This window comes from Anas acuta, chromosome 2, assembly GCF_963932015.1.
Source record: "Anas acuta chromosome 2, bAnaAcu1.1, whole genome shotgun sequence".
NCBI lineage: Eukaryota > Metazoa > Chordata > Aves > Anseriformes > Anatidae > Anas > Anas acuta.
The window spans coordinates 80,523,962-80,540,843 of record NC_088980.1 but is presented as its reverse complement, the minus strand read 5'-3'; the positions used below and the strand labels follow the sequence as shown (position 1 = coordinate 80,540,843).

The window sequence follows — 16,882 nt, the reverse complement described above, 5'->3', positions numbered from 1 at the left end:
AGGTAAGTATTATAAACACCAAGGAGACAAGAGAGAGGCTGCTCAACTCAAGAGATAAGAGTCTGAAGCCTTTCACCTTCAGACTGGAGATCCTATGAACAGACAGACTGAACAGGTTCATTCTAGCACCCAGCCTACAGGAAAGCATCCTCACCACCACCAGCACCTATTGAACCTAGTTGTAACTGGCTCATGGATTGACAGGCTCTGAAGGGAAGGAGAGGACCAAAGTCCATTAGCCATGCAAGAAGGAGCATTTGGACTGACAGGGCAAACTAGATACAAACTCTTCCATGAAGCACACCACAAGAAAAGGAATAAAAACAATTTCAAAGCTTGTTCATCACACCACTGTCCTTAGCACAGTCCTTTTGCGCAGGGAAAGGTGCTGAGAAGGGGTAATTCCAGGCAAAAACCATCCAAAATACTATGAATACTCCTGTACCAGCACTTGGGATTGAGTGGTGAAGAAGATAGATGTTTTTAAGTCAGAATCTGCACTGAAGACCTCAGTTAGCTCTCAGAATGGAATAAACACCACATTGAGGGAGCAGTTGTGGAAAACCGTTTGGCATTTCATAACCAAGTCCCCCACCTTCACACTTAAGTAATATTTTATCGTCTAGCATCATGTCTTGGCACAGAATTCTCCAGGCTGGGACTCTTTTGTAATTCTTGTGCTCTACCATGCTCCCCCTCCTCCCCAAAGACACCTCTGTCCAAAGGTGGAACACAAACAAGCTCCATTCTGAGTCATAAAAACAGCACATGCGTAAGTGTATGCAATAATCTTGGTATAATTTGACCCTTAGTCATTGTCTAGTCCTATTATGTAAATCTGAAACATGCATTTTTGAAAATAAAGGGCTTCAGTAAAATAATTACTGTTGTAATCCTGGAACCACACCCAATAAACAGTTTAGCAATCAACTGGCTCCATATATTTGAAAGCTATAAACAGATTAGTACAATATTAAAACAGCAAGGGCCAAAATCTCAGCTGCTGGTGTAAATTAGTGCAGTTTGACTAAATCAAATTAGCAGTTTGATTGACTTCAATTAATCTACACTAATTTACAGTATGCAGTCATCTTTTTCTATTTCTGTATGCACATCTCAGAGTGTGTGTATATATGTGTTTTTTTCTTCCTGTATTCTAGGGAGATAATGATCTTTAGCACAGCAATAATCTCATTTTTACCCCTGCATATATAGATTAATGAAATCTAGGTATGACTTCAGGCAATGTGGGGAGCAGAACTGAAGAACTACCAGAAAAGAAATAACCAATGACTCCAATAATTTCAATAAACTCCTATTCATTTTCTTAATAAGAAGTTCACTTGACTACAGAAAAGAGCTTGAAACTGCCCTTAGCAAGCTTCATTTCAGGCCAACCTAGAAATTATCCATTTACAGTTTTTGCACAATATGGAATAGCTGATTTAAAAAAAAAAAAAAAAAAAACACACTTTGCTACCTTTCAAATTTTCCACAATAGGAGCTTCACCTGACTTTAAGAACAAACAAAACAAAAAACACCACATCTCCCTACAATTCATGACCCAACTTTGGCCCCATAATAGAAATTGTCCTTATTTCAACACTTGACAATGACATAAAACTGAACATTAGAAAGATCAGATGATGGGCACCTCCTCTTCATTTGGAAAAGAAACTACCTACTTCACTTTCATTCTAGAACTTCCTACTCCCCCTGTGAAACAAGTGAATCCTTATTAGCCACCGGTTGCAGGCTGGATATTTGGGGTACAGAGTTAAATGATGTGCTGAGACAAAGGGATGGAGGGAACAAAGAAGTTAAATTTAAAAAAAAAAAAAAAAAAAAAACAGAAGCTCACGTACCTTAGTCACAAACTGAAGCCATGTTTTTGCCCCCCTAAGATTATGTTGCCTGTCATACTGCCAAATTAAAAATAGTCACACCGCTACAATTGCTTTCTGGTGGTCTGCCTGGACTAATGTTTTACCACAGAGGCAGGAACACAAGAAGGAAAGGGGAACTGTCCTGGATTTAAAAATAAAAAAAAAAAAAAGGAAAAGAAAAGAAAGATTATAGATTAACACATTTTATCTGTGTGGTAGGAGGGAGAGCCTTTTTCTAAAGAAAAAATCAACAGTATTGCTAAGGGAGAAGTACTTAAGGATGTAAAAATGAATCCCACATGACTAAAAAAGGGCAAATGAAAGAATGAATAAATGAAACATCAATCTAACTTATTTTCAAGACATTCAGAAGAGTGATTTACATGGGTATAAGTTATAAGGAGAGAAGGTAAAAACATCTGGAGGAGTCTCGGTATTGAATGGACCTAAAAGGATGAGGACAGACCTCCCCTCCAGGGTTTAGGAGAAGGAAAACAGGTAGAGAAGTGGTAAAGCAGCCAATAAGAGAGCCAGCATGCCAAACCACAGCTGTGGTTCTTCTATCAGATAGAAAGGAAAACATCTACCAGCTTGGACTTCTACCACACAAAACTTTCTTGAACACCAACCAGAGGGAAAGCGTCCCTAAGCCCGAAGTACAGGGAGACAGAGGATGCAGCTGCCCTGGAGAGTCAGCAGCAGTTCTGGTGAGGAGATCCAGACCTCACTCTGCCCTCACACTGGAGACTGGTGCCAAGGGCCATACAGATCCTGCACCATTCAAATTGCATTATATGGAAGCCATAGTTAACCAGAGCAGTAGTTCTTAAAAGGAAAAAGTACACAGAAAGAAACAACCCCTCATGCTCTACTGTAGCTGAAATCAGAGACAGAGTGCAACAGCTGCCATTTGTTATTACATTAGGATCTATCACACGTTGCTGAGCCTAACATTTAACATATGCCACTAACACACTAGCAGATAGCATGAGTTTTATTCAGCAGTCTTCATCTCTCCAGTTCCTTTCACCTCTTCGCACTGCTGTGAACATGTGGGCTTGACTGCAATGCCCCAGTAACATCTGACATCTTGCAGCATGTGGAGGAACACTTCTTTTTCTCATCATTCTTCCCTTACAGACATAGTCTAAGGAAGGGTCTACCTTAGAATGTCTGTCGTTTCATAACTGCTGTTGAAAAACAAGTAACAAACATAAGAAACGTTATTTATGAGCACAGCATTGGGCTTTGACCCGGGGAGAAGACTGTTCTTGTTACTGTGATATTCACCAAAGAGCAGAGTGCTTACTACTGGCTTCCCTCACTGGGAAGGTAGACAAAAGAAGCATGTATTTAGCAGCACGTGGCAGGACAGGGAGGAAAACACTTTTTGTATTTCTTTCCCACATCTACATTCATGTTCCAAAGCTTGGGGAAAGTTGTATTATTGACTAACAGGGTCAAGAAAACATTAACATGAAAAGAAAAAGGAAAAATTCCTGATCATATGTTTTGATAAAAGTCTATTTTCCTTATGCTCTTCCACTTGTTTCATGCTGTCACAAATCCTAACAAGTTTAAGGGCAGGAACATTTGCAGAAACAGATAGCTCTTATGCAAAGCATAGTAAGCATTCAAAGAATAAAGACTCTGAAATATTACATATGACAACATGCTTGAATCTGCAGAGGGTTATTTCCATCTCCCAAGGAACACAGCTGAATCATAAGACTGCACACAACAGGTCATATTTTTATGAGGTATGTCACATTTAGTTGACATTACAGAGATACTGTCACTTCTTACAAAGATAGACTGCCACTTCATAGTGAAAGTATTTCTAGGAACCTTCAGCACTACACTTAAGGCTAGGATTTCTTACTTTTCTTTTTCTTCTTAAAAGAACCTCAGGTGTCAAAAAGCAACATAACATGTGCTGCTAACTCTTGGAGTCTTCAGACAAGTCACTATTGATCTTTTTATCTGAGTTTTAATTGCCACATAGCACTGAAGTATAGGAACAGGTTTTAAGAAGCTGTGTGGATGCCTGAACAGACACAAAAATATGTATTGGAACTGTCAAAATACCTGGGTAGTCCTTCAAAAAACAGCAAGAAATGCTTACCTAGGAACTTCTGAAAATCTCATTGTCAGTTTATAAATGTCAGCAAGCTCCTAGAGAGCAGACCACTCAATTCAGCCACCAGAAACCAGCCACCAGTCTCACCTCAGGGACTCATTCACTGTGTGACTGATCAGACATCAATTCCGAGTGCTTCTGCTTGTCCTAGACAGTAGCACTAAGGGCACTGACCCCTGGAGCAGATATGCTTTTCATTGTCTGATCTCAAAGTGCGCTATACTAGCTAGAAAATATTGGGAAGCTGGCCTTTACAAGCTAGTCCAATTAGGCAAGGGGGCCCTTTGAAGTTGCTGGAATGATTGCCATTGGCTTCAGTGGATGCTGAATCAGGTCTAACAAGTCTATTAACTTGATATGATAGGTGCCTTCGAAATACCTATATATAAAGATACACAGAGATGTAATGTGACCATCTGTGTCTTGATTTCCTCATCTCTGAAATATGGATAACAACAGCTATTTACCCATCTCTGTAGAAGGCCTGATAATATTTAAAGCAATTGGTGTGATGACTAATTGGCTAATATTTGAACAGGGATTGGAAAATTTAAAGTACTACATAACTGCTAAGTACTATTACTAAATTAAGCCAACTGTCACTAATAGCAGACACTCTGATCCTTGCTGCCTGTTGACACAAAACCAATTACAAATAATGAGTTCCATGAAGTCTAGAATAGGTCTTACATGGTGAAATTAATGAAAGTTAAGATGAATAAAATGGTATACCATCATCATTCAATATTAAATTTGATTTCAGAATTTTAATCAGCAATGCCTACAACAATTTCCCTTTCTGTACACACTGAAGAGCTAAATAAACCACCTACGCCTCCTTCATCGGATGTAAGGTCTGGGTTAGCCTTGTGTCATAAGGCTATCCTCTGATACTGTTAACTTCTGTGTCACAAGAACCACTCGTGTTCATCAAGCTCCAGTTCGGTTTTCTGTCCTTCCTACTCCACCTGGGAGGTTATTACAGAATCTCATTTTTAGTAACCTCTTAATTGCAAACCTAATCCGTTAATGACCAGTCTATTACCATTTGGCTTTTCTCAAGTTGACTGCAGAATAACTGTTAGCTTCTAGTGTAATTAGCAAATCCAAATCTTTCTCCACCTAGCTCCTTCTCACCTCATGCCATATTGGCTTCTAGGGATCAACAATACCCACTAAAGGCAGAAGTCCTCAACTATTAAGTGTTTAGTCTACTGTTATTATTCCTGTCCTCACACTCCCTTTATGGGTAGAACTGAACAGCGTATCTATACGGTCAATGCTGCCTATTTTTATGTAATTACATCATCAGCCATTTCCAGCCTTCTACACTGAATGCATTAATGAAAGTATTAATGAAGATCAGTCCTGAGCTAATCTGTGAGGATTTCCACCAATAACCATCTACTAAGCTGGCAGAATCTGTGCCATCTCCCTGGTCCCTGCCTATCTTCCTACCAGCTTCATTAAAGAATGAAAGGAAGGTGTTACCTATGTTTGTTATCCCAGCAATTCACTCCTGCCACAGCAGTTTAGTAGATGAAATCTGAAAAAAAAATTAAGTTAACCTACTTTATGCAGATATTCTGTAGTGCATCCAGTACCTAAGGGGCCTACAAGACAGCTGGAGAGGGACACTTTGTCAGGGAGTACAGTGATAGCACAAGGAGTAATGGTTTTAAACTAAAAGAGGGTAAGTTTACACTAGACATTAGTAAAAAATTCTTCACTGTGAAGAGGTCACCCAGAGAAGCTGTGGATGTCCCATCCCTGGAGGTGTTCAAGGCCAGGATGAATGTGGCTTTGGGTAACCTGGTCTAGCAGGAGGTGTCCCTGCCCATGCCAGGTAGGGCTGAACTAAACGATCTTTAAGGTCCCTTCTAAACCAAACAGTTCTATGATTGTATTAAAAAAAAAAAAAAAATCCAGATTCCAGCCTCAGAAAAAATACAAATACAGTACCCTATACTCAGCTTCAGAAATACAGAGATAAGTATAGGTCTCCATACACAGTCAATCAAATCATTACCTACAATGTTTTCAAAAATTGTGGGGAATTACTCCCTTTCAATTGTCTAAACAACTACTGGTACTTATTAGTTCTATATTTGACAGAACTGGTTTAACACATACTCAGAAAAAATACACAGCTTTTTCTTGATCATCACAATAGTGTCATCAGCCTATCAAAAATATTGTCATAAATAACTCCACACCACAAAGAAACATGATCCTTTAAACGTTGAATCAATGTGTTTGCTAGGGAGGTGTGTGTCAAGTCAAGTCATCTCAACATACAACTGATCTGTCAGTGGGAAGCAAACAAGAAAACAGAGTCTTACCTTTGAAATACCAGCTAATACAGCTCCGCAGGCCAAGTTTTTCCTCCAGCATACACCCCTTACATGGCTGTTGCTGCCATCATAGAGCTGCTCTAGCAAATGGCCTGGTCTACAGCTCTCAGCAAGGGTGTTTACTGGTCGTGCAACAAGGGATCAGGGACCCCACAGCTCCTCCCAAAAAGGCTGTAAAAACTTGCCACTTCTTTTCCTTCTTGTTTGCAAGGCCACATACAACTCCTTTCTCTCCCTCTGGGCAACTGAACTGTGTTGTGATAGCAACTGCTCATTCAGCCCCAGATCCTCCATAACAGCTACTGCATGCAGGCTCCTGACTCCTTTGTCTCAGGGGAGCTCAAGTAAAACTGCTCCGTTAGGGCAAATTCCCTCCCTGGCAATAAAAATCTCCTCCCTCAAGAAAAAGAATGTCCCCCCTACACAGTTTGCCTGGAGGCAAAAATAAGCAACCTATTTTTTCCAGTCTTATCCCTTTCTTTCCAAGAAAAGATTAAGTCAGCCAAACAGCTCCTGCTGCCCCTCCACAGGAAAGAGGGAAAGCAACTGCTAGAGGAAAAAAAATATGGAAAGAAGTGGTAGCACTGACCTCTAGGCTTGAGGGCAGTGTGGAAAGAAAGGTATCACAGAGTGGGAGGGAAGTGGCAGAAGAAAAACACTATGCATATGTGCACGCACACATGCAGATTTACCAGGGACTAGCGAGGAGGCGTTAGCTTCCCTATCAGCACTAGTTTGTGTAGCATGAGTTCCTGCATCTTGTGGTACAGCCACAGCAACATGGCTCAGCTGCTCCCACCCCATTCAGCAAAGGGCATTAACTGTCCTAAACAAATGCATTGGCCTCTACGTGTACATAACATGAAAGGACCTTTTTTTAATAATAAGAGATGATATTACACATGCTATTTTCAGTTAACATGAAACACTGTTCATAAGCTGACATAAAAGAAGATGATCTGATCTTAGATTTGTTCCACATCTGCAATTCCTAGAGACCTGTGTGTGCAGATGGACTTTAAAGCTGCAAACCTGATTTCTCTGAAGAAAATAAAAGTAATTAGAAAAATCCTATATTCTTTGCACTTACAAGGGCAACTCCCCTTACACCAGATACTGCTCTTTCAGCAGATCTTTGTGGGTGGAGATTTCATATCAGCATGTCTGCCAATTCCTGCCAGAGTTTCATCCAAGCCACAACATACAGAGTCAACATTAATTAGCATTAATTATTATTTATAAGAAGCAATATTATCTCCATTACTATCATTCACACTTATTTTTAAGTCTTGTATAGGGCTCACACATGGTACAACACTGCCCAAACAGACAGAGGAAGGTCCCATGGAGTTTGCAGAGTAATTCACAATATAGCCATCCTTAAACTGTTTTGAATATATCATTGTAAAACTTCCAGAATCCTTTTCTGTGCTCCTATGAACTTGCCTTCTATTTTCTGCATATAATCAGGTTAATATTTTCTCTTCTTTTTCGCAGTCTGGGAGGAAAAAAAAAAATATGCCTGTAGATCTCAGAGTGGTTTCTTTCCATTCAGAAAAACAGAAGAGAACCAACACAAGTATACCATCCCCCCAGAACACTTGGAACCATCAAAATATAGCGCTTCCAGTACAGAACTCTCAAGTGAGCCATTTGTACTTTACTAAAGAGTATTAGTTTCATGTGACTGTGGAAAACATGCTGAATGCATTTATGTAGGCTTTGATCCTCTGTTCTTTTCATTGGTGCAAGCAGAACCTCTCAGCCACCTTTTTACTCTGGTTTGAACCTTATCTCCAAATCCAGAATCCTATGCTATGAACCAGATTTTGGTGTTAGGCAGTGGGACAGATTTTGCTTGGTGGCCATAAAACTAAGAAAACTTGCAAATATTACAAAAATCAATTCAAAACAGCTAATTAGTCCAGACGTCTGCTAATGGTAGTACTGAAGCTATTAGCATTGTTGATAATAACTGTTCATAAATAATCGTTTGCACAAATTAAAATTGGCTGGAAGAACTTGCGAGTATTAGCGAATCCTATAATAAGCAAGGTGCATATTCTCTTTTTAATGAGTTTTGCCTCACTTCCAGTTTAAATAACGTTTTTCACCACTTTGTTTCTTGCTTATTTTGTTGCTTGATGCAATACACAATAACATAGACACTGAGATTAGTTCAGTGAATCCAATTTAAAAGGGCACTTTCACATAGGCCAAGGTTAATGAAACCACTTGAATAAGTTAAAGTGAATTCCCTTGGTCAATCCAAACTTGTTGGAGAAACTAGTAATAATCAGCTAGAACTGCTGAGTCAAAGTTATGAATGAGATGGAAACACTAAGCACGTTTCATGTGCTCCCATCACTTGTATCCTATTTGTGACTGTTGCAATCACAAATTATGCATAGCTCTGAAATACTGCATACTTTGACCAACATGTATTGCAACAGGTTACTGTGGAGTCACAACATGTTGTGTCATACTGCATACACCTTTCAGTATGAAGTATGGCCTACACAGAGTAGGAAAACACTGGATTACCATTTGCTTCTAAAAGCCCATTTCAATCTGAAAACCTCTGTGAACAGTTTGAGTTCTATAGATATTTGCTTTGCCACAAGATCAGACTAAACTTATTTCAACCCTCAGGTACATAAGAAAAACAACTTTAAAACTAGGTATTGTTGGTATATTTATCACTTCCCCTATTATTTATATATGCATTAGATTAATTTATTCCATATATTATCTAATCAGAAAATAGAAACCACACAAGTTTTCTTATACCACTAGCAATCACACTCAGAAGCATTAAAAAGGGATTTTGTTTGCCAAAATAATTCCTGAATAGTTTGGGCAATAGAAAACTTGCTCACAGCTAATGAGGAATGTAACACAAGTTACTTGCAGAAATAAAGCACTGTGATTTTTTTACTCAAATTTCCAGCTCTGAAATATCGTACTTTTGGTTAGCATTATTCATACAAAAAGACTAGAGATATGCTTCCAGCATAATAAAAGCATTCTGTATGTACAATAGTTTGATCCTAATTGTATCTATAATCAGTAATTACCATGCTATTACATTTACACCATCAGTAAAGCACCTCACTGGCATAAACAGACACACCTTTTTTGGCAGTGGAGTTGCAATCACACTTGCTGGCAGTTACCTTCATCCAAAATGGTCAGAGACAGTTAAACATGAAAAACGTGTAAATTATTGTCCAGGTCATCATACAACACTTCACTGAAGTTAATAATGCCATACCATCTGATAACATATCCTATTATTCACAACCTAATTAAGTTATATATGGAAAGTTAACAGAAAAAGATAACCAACCAATGCAATCCAAGCAATGAAAAACTTGGTATGGCAAGCTTAAGCTAGTTCTGTTAAGCAACATATCAGTAACAGTGGAAACAATACTTTGGGAAAGCTTTCAGTGTCAGTAAAGACATCCTTGTTGCTACTGATTAAGCAAGGCAACTATCAGGGTACATGGAAACACATATTAACTCACCTTTTCCTGGAGCAAACACTAAAGTTCTAGCATTTCATGGAAAGATCTTACAGAACAGTCCAACATGAACCTTCTTTCTATGTGTGTCACAGCAGAAAGAATATTCCACGACTGGTAACTAGACTAAGGAAGAGAACAGCAGTCCTTCAGGTAGAACACAGCACATAGCTTTTAGGCAAGAAATAAATTTTCAAGAGCAATCCCTCTCACACAATGAGTTGGCTTAGCCCATTCATTAAGATGCATCTTAACTTTAGGATGAAGTTTGATTAGTAAGGAAAGTAGCTTTCCTCTTAACAATTAATTATTTGATTTAAGTAATCTCCATGAAGCAGAGTAGCTTAAATATCTGAAAGCTGGGATATATCTATTTAGCTTCTCCCTAAGAGAAGTCAGGCAGGCTAGAATTCACCTCAAATACTTTTTGAGCTCTCTAATACATCCCAGGTGATCACATCATGTATTGCAAGCACTTGTTTCAGATTGAGATGATGACAAGTCCCTGATGTGACATGTGCAGGCATTTACAATTTCAGGCAGCAGCCCTGAGAACTCAATGTCTGGAAAGGAGAATCTAAATATTTAGAAATTGTTAAAGATACAGATTTTCCTTTCAAACTCACTATTATGTCTTCAGCTCACAGATTTTATTTTTGTTTTGTCTATGAGTTTCTCTACCTTCTATTCAAAAGCTAGCCACTCTCCTTAAAGCTGTAACTTTCCTGAAGTTTTATAACCTAGCCTATAGCTTTCTCGTGACAGACTGCAAGGGTATTTTTAAAAAGAAATTCTTCAGGCCATCATCCAATCTTAAACACAAATATTCATGTAAGTTACAGCGTGTACTTGCAAAGTAAAAGAGCGAGTGCATGGAATAGAGAGCTGTCGTGTGATCATCCATGCTCTTTAACTAGGAACAAGCTCCCTGCAATGGCCTATCCCCTGTCACCTAGTGCTTTCTCACGCAACTCACAGGCACGGTTCAGGAGACAGCATGGACAAAGGACTCTTCCCTCTAGGCAGTACAGATGAGGCCACTTATTTGGAAGGAGGAGAATTTAGACATGTGGATACAAGCCCTCAGGGGCAAAACCTAGGTACTTGCCTATTTTATTTACTAGTACTAGGGTAGCCATAAAGACAGGATGGGACACTGTGGGGAACTTTTATGTATGAGATCAAGATTGTATCTGCAAGACTCACCATACTAAAACCATGATGTTTCAACTACTAATGAATACATTCATGCACAAGAGTAATTTTCTCAAATTAATTAGGATTACTCCTATGCATAAAAGTATGCCAGCGTAGGTGTTTGCAGAAGAGGTTTTGGAATGTCAGTCATCATAAAGCCATCAGTTAAAGCACACTCATAAATGCTTTTGCTTGGAAGATTGTATTAACCTTAATATAAAATACATGTTTTCTGGGTCTGATGACTCAGGAAGAACTTGCAAGTCTATACCTCAACCCATTAATCTTGTATAAATAAACTTTCCCCTTGTGAAAGGGAGTCCCATAGCATTAATAATAGGAATCTTTCTCAACCATAATCAGATTCTGTAAGAATCATTTAGAAACATTTAGATTAATTATTTGTTGCGAATTATTCACTTAGCTCTGTCTGTTCAATCAAGCGGCAAGGCTCTATTTCTTTCGGCAACATGAGGTACTATAATAGAAGACAGAGTTTCCACACTTAGCTCTCATATCCAACACCATTTAATTAAAGTCTCAACTGTGAGCCTGGCCAAAGTTTTGCAGGTTTGAATTCAGGCCCACTGGAGTGAAAGCCCCACTTATTAAGTTTGCTTCTTTACTTGACTCCACCTAACTTCATCAAGGGGCCAATCTTTAATGGTAATGTGTTTAAATGCCAAAGTAGGGGGAGAGAGTACAGGGTGTGCTACTTCACAACCTGCCTTCAAAATAAACTCTGCCCATGTAACCAAGATTTACTTATATAGAACTGATGGGTATTAAAAGTAGCATGCTGGGAGGGCGTTTTTCCTATAGCACTGGTATCTCTTAAAGTCTTTAATGTATGCTGAGTTTTGCTAAGTTTCTTGGCACTGACTCCATCATAGTTGGAGAAAGTCAAAATGGACTGTCTTCCAAATTTTTGTGGTCTAAATAAATCAAGTTACAAATAAGGACTCTCATAAGTGATGAGTAAACATTTCCATAGTCTGATCTACCAATGCCAAGTGCTGGAGCTTCTATTCTTGTCTGAAATGAACCCTGAAACGTGCAAATTTTTTAAATATTCCACCTTCCTGAAAATCTCTCTGTGCTTCAGTCATGCTCAGTTGCTAGTTCAGAATCTCCTTCACAGCTTGTGGAGATTTGCATTAGGAAAAAAAAATGTATTTTGCAAAGAAATTGAGATTAGAAAGAGATATCAAACTGATGTACAGCAGTCTCTTTTAGGAATTACATGACGATGTTCAACTTTCACTTTTGCATTTTCTGACTTTTTATTCAACTACAACCAAAAAAAAAAAAAAAAAAAAAAAAAATCCCTTTAATCACCCCTAGCTATGAAAGACAGGAAAAGCATACCCCAACCGAGAAAATGCAGATGAAAGACTGTTGCTTCCAAACGCACCATGGGAAATGAAAACCCAGAGAACTCCCTAGCCTGAGGAAAGCTGTAGAGGTAAGCAGTCCAAAAAAAATTCCACCAGCAGAAGCAGCCAAATCAGAGATCTTTGGGCGTCCTGAGAATTCTTTACAGGATGAGTGGAATAGCTCTGTGATGCGCTCAGTTGGAGCTACCTACTCCACCTCTCTCCACATCTCCATCTCTTCATTTCAGCTTTAGAGTGGTCCCCCTTTCCTTTTTTTTTCCTCCTCTTACCCTGTTTGTTGGCTCCCCTTCCCCATGGGCTTCCCTTTCGTTTTTCTTACAATGAAAATGAAAGTGTTCTCAAATGTCATTTCCCTCATGAAAAATTACAAAACAAAACAAAAACCCTACACCATGTTTTTAAAAGAAAATTGATCTATGTAAAAAAGAAACACAAACAAGGAGCTGTGTCACAGCAGCAATTACAAGCCCAAAGAAGTCAAGATACTGTTTGTACTAGACTCCTTATGTGTGTGTGCACACGCAGATATTCCCTCCTCCCAGTCCTAACTGACTTACAGGTAAGTAGCCATTGCATCAAAAGTAGATTCAGAGGTGTTTAGTAAGATCTGGTCTTAACCAAACAAATCAGGACTACTGACAGATTTACATAGAAGGGAAGAAGATGCTGGGTGTGACAGGCCTGAAAATCACAAACAAACATAAACTGGCTCTAGTCTGTGGACTATGTTTTACTTACCAGTCTTGGGCTAACACCCAGGACTTTTCTTTCTTTGCAAAGGTATGATGTCAGGCACATGGCAGTTCTTGAGATTCTGTGTAAGCCAGCATTGCCAGAGGCTCTGTGCAGGTGTGGTTAACAGTTATTTAATGATTCTTCACAATTGCATGTATCTGTCTGAACATAAATACAGTCTGATTGTAATCTTTCTTTTCACACCATGAATTTGCCCCACTATTTCCACCCTTGCAGGATCTCAAATGCCTGATCATAGTTGTTACACAACTTGCATTCAGTGGATCATTTCAAACTATCCATAAGCATTTTGTTGTCCTGTTAGCTTGGTAAGGTGAGGAAAATGGAGGCAGTGCATTTGATACAAATGCTGCAGCTCTACACTTAATTCTGTAAATTTGGCTCCCTGGTGACTCATGGGACTCTCCTTTCTACAGGTTTACACACTGATGACAAGTATTGTTAAGTTTCTAAAAGTAAAATTATAAGAAAAAAGGCACTGGCAATTCCTGGAAAAAGCTCTCAGTCTTCCTCCTCTCCCCAGCAGCAATATGAGCCTTTATTCAGCATAAATCCTAGTAATATTCAATTAGTTAAAATAATTTTGAGTGATAGTTTGACTGTTTCTTTTCCAAAAGGTAATAGTTTTCCTAATTAGTCACTTGCTTTGATAAGGCACTGACTTTTACTCTAATCTAAATTAACAAGACTTTATCTACCTGCATCATTTAAACACACCCTACTTGCAAATCTGGTATGACTAAAAACCAAGACAAGTGTTTGGTTTCATTTTACATTTGCTTCAAAGTGCCCCACTTGGAGGTTAATTATTAAACTATTCAACTATATGTAAAAGTTCAGGGAAACAACGGGGTTAGTAGGTAGAGCAGTAGTTCAGGAATTAGGAAACCTGTGTCCTATTTCCAGCTTAGACCGTGTACATTTGGACAAGATATTTAAATTCTGTGAACCTTTCCTTACAAAGCAGAAATAGCAACACCCCCTGCACAAAGCCCTTTGACAACTTTAGGGAAGAAACTTCATGTGTGTGAGGCAACCGTATGTTTGTTCGCACCTTCAAGAGACTGAAACTCAGCTAATCCCTTAAGAACTCATCTAGGAACTTGAGATCAGATACTCAACCCATGCAACTCAGCAAAACTAATGATTTTGTCAGAGCTGTAGAGATCTTCGCAGCTGAAGAACCAGCTCCTCAAGCTTTTACTGCATTTCTCTGTCAGCTGCAAAATGGTGAAAACACACCTAATCTCTGGAACTCAGTCTGGAGTTTATAAATCTCCTGCCTCCGCCATCCTGAAGTATTATAATACACGTACCCTCAGTGTAATTATGCTGCCTATCCCAGAAGCAAGCAAGCAGCAGCATGGACCAGATTTTCAAAGATACCAACGTTGTTCTGGAGTTGTCCATGGGGTGGGAGGATTAGATTCTGACAATTCAGATCTTAAAGCAGGGAAGAAAAGTGGCAAACAGCAAATGGAGTACAAAACGTATAAGAGACAACCTGGGGGCATTGCTGCCAAAGTCCACGTACCATAGAAAGGCCACTCTGCAGCCTGCTCCTGAATAGCTCCCTTAAAATGCAGTTCACTTGGTCTTGAGAAACAAAACAAAACAACAACAACAAATTTCAAAGTTTTTTACACCATCATTTATTTACATAATTCGCTACTGCTTACATAAACCATGGGATTCCACACAGAAAAAGCTTCTTAAAAACAAACAAAGAAGAAAATAAATATAAAACAACCCAGAAATAAGAATGTTGAGTATTTATTGCTATTCAACCAGAATATTATTGGCAAGATGATTCATTTGTTAATCCACGGTGCTATAAATAGTACTGTAACTTAGTTGAATGGAAACATATCCTTCATTATCTCTAGTCACTTGTTTACCCATGTAAAATATATGTGTTTTGAGTTGGCGTAGGTATATTCCAGGAAGGGCTAGCAAAGTTCAATGACTCCAACAAACATTCGAAGCCCTTTGGCTCTCAGTTAATTTTCTTGTGCTTCTCTTACTATGTTGTTCACTCTGCTCCATCAATGCCTGGACTGAAAGTCAGTAAGAGGCTACTGTAACAACTCAGCCAGTATTTCCTAATATCATGGGCCAGTGATAGCAAGCCTCTGGCACCAATACCAAGTTTGGCGCCAACAGATATTTGGTCTGGCACCAGCAATAACAAGCTATGATGGTTTCTTTTTTAGTTTGTTTGGCACCAGCAGCAAGAAACATTCACCATTCCTGGCAGAGTGCCACAGAATTTCACCAAATGGCTTCTGAATCATAACTTCATAACAAACATAACACAACATAGCTTCTAATTGTGGTAGAGTCTGTCTTAGCAAGCAATTCTGTCCTGACAATTACATCCAGACTTATCAATACCTATGCTGCCTTCCAATACCAGTTTCTTTCTTACTGTAATAATAATCTCCTTGAAGAGATCCACAGACCCATAAGTGCATCACCATTTGTATTTTCTCTCTCTTGGTGCAGTTAGATGAAAACTGGCTATGAGAAAAGCCTATGGGGACAGTTACTAAATTAAGTCATCACAAAATATGTTGTAAATACCACATTGACTTAACTTCCCTCCTTACCCTGTACTCTTCGTGTCATGTACCTTCTCAGACTGCAAGACATGCAATATAGTCCACAGACGTTCACCTTATGCTGGTGTGGAGCCCCATTCAAGCCCCCAAGGCTTAACACAGCTAGTAACAAGAGAAAATTACCTTTACATTTTCTGAGGTTCATGACAGCACAATCCCAGTTCTGGCAGCTCATTGCTACATGGCACAACACTTGATTAGTCCTCGTGATGGATACCTCAGTGGACACAACACAAGTTGAGGACTCTGAAGAGCTCAGTTCTACAGACAGGATTACAACTGACCTGACAAACAAATTTCAGCAGGACATTCACTTCTCTTTGGCTGTAATCCGGGTGAGCTCCAAGATCTCTGGGTGGGAAGGACGGTGTAAGAACAGGGAATTAATTCTCTAGTACTAGGCATTACTAACAACAGCAATAATGTCATTCTCTTCACAGGAGAAAACCTGTCCCTGCCCATTCTGTCACAATCCTGTACAAAGGAGAAAAGAAATTTACTTAGGTGTAGACTTTTTTTTATGAGAGATGAAGTGGGCACAGGGAGGAAGTGATTCGAAACCTTTGGGCATGGGAAAATTTCATCCTGAGCAACAGCTCCCAAGAAATTAAACACTGGGTGAAAAAAAGTTTAAATGGAAGTCCCCACCGTAAATTCAGCCCTCGGTATCTGCCAAAGACACATGGAAACCTCTGCCCTAAGGGAATGCCTGTTCCTGTGGAAAACTGCAGATCCATAGAGTTCACAATGAAAGATTCATGCAGATATGCATTCTACCCCAGACATCAAACCCTTCCTCTCAAGTTCTAAATGAATTTCCACTAGCCTCCTTTCCTATGGCTTAGTCTCCAGCTGGATTTCCTTCAACTCTAAAAATATATATAGTTCAATTAGCCAATCTTCACAGACTCTATAGTTCATTTATGCATGCTAGGCACATCTCCCGCTGTGAGTAGCCCATCCAAAGAGAAGTCTTTGAACTGGTCTATTGTTGCTCATGTAG

General features: G+C 39.2%; 1 long non-coding RNA gene across 5 annotated transcripts in view; it reads right to left on the bottom strand.

The window, feature by feature from the left end:
• LOC137850672 (uncharacterized) overlaps positions 1-10,299 on the bottom strand; it is a 41,727-nt gene extending 31,428 nt beyond the window's left edge. For all 5 annotated transcript variants that reach the window (XR_011092732.1, XR_011092728.1, XR_011092729.1 and 2 more), the window contains exon 1: positions 9,912-10,299. This is a non-coding gene — a long non-coding RNA (uncharacterized lncRNA). The remainder of the gene's footprint in view (positions 1-9,911) is intronic.
• Positions 10,300-16,882: the final 6,583 nt, after the last annotated feature.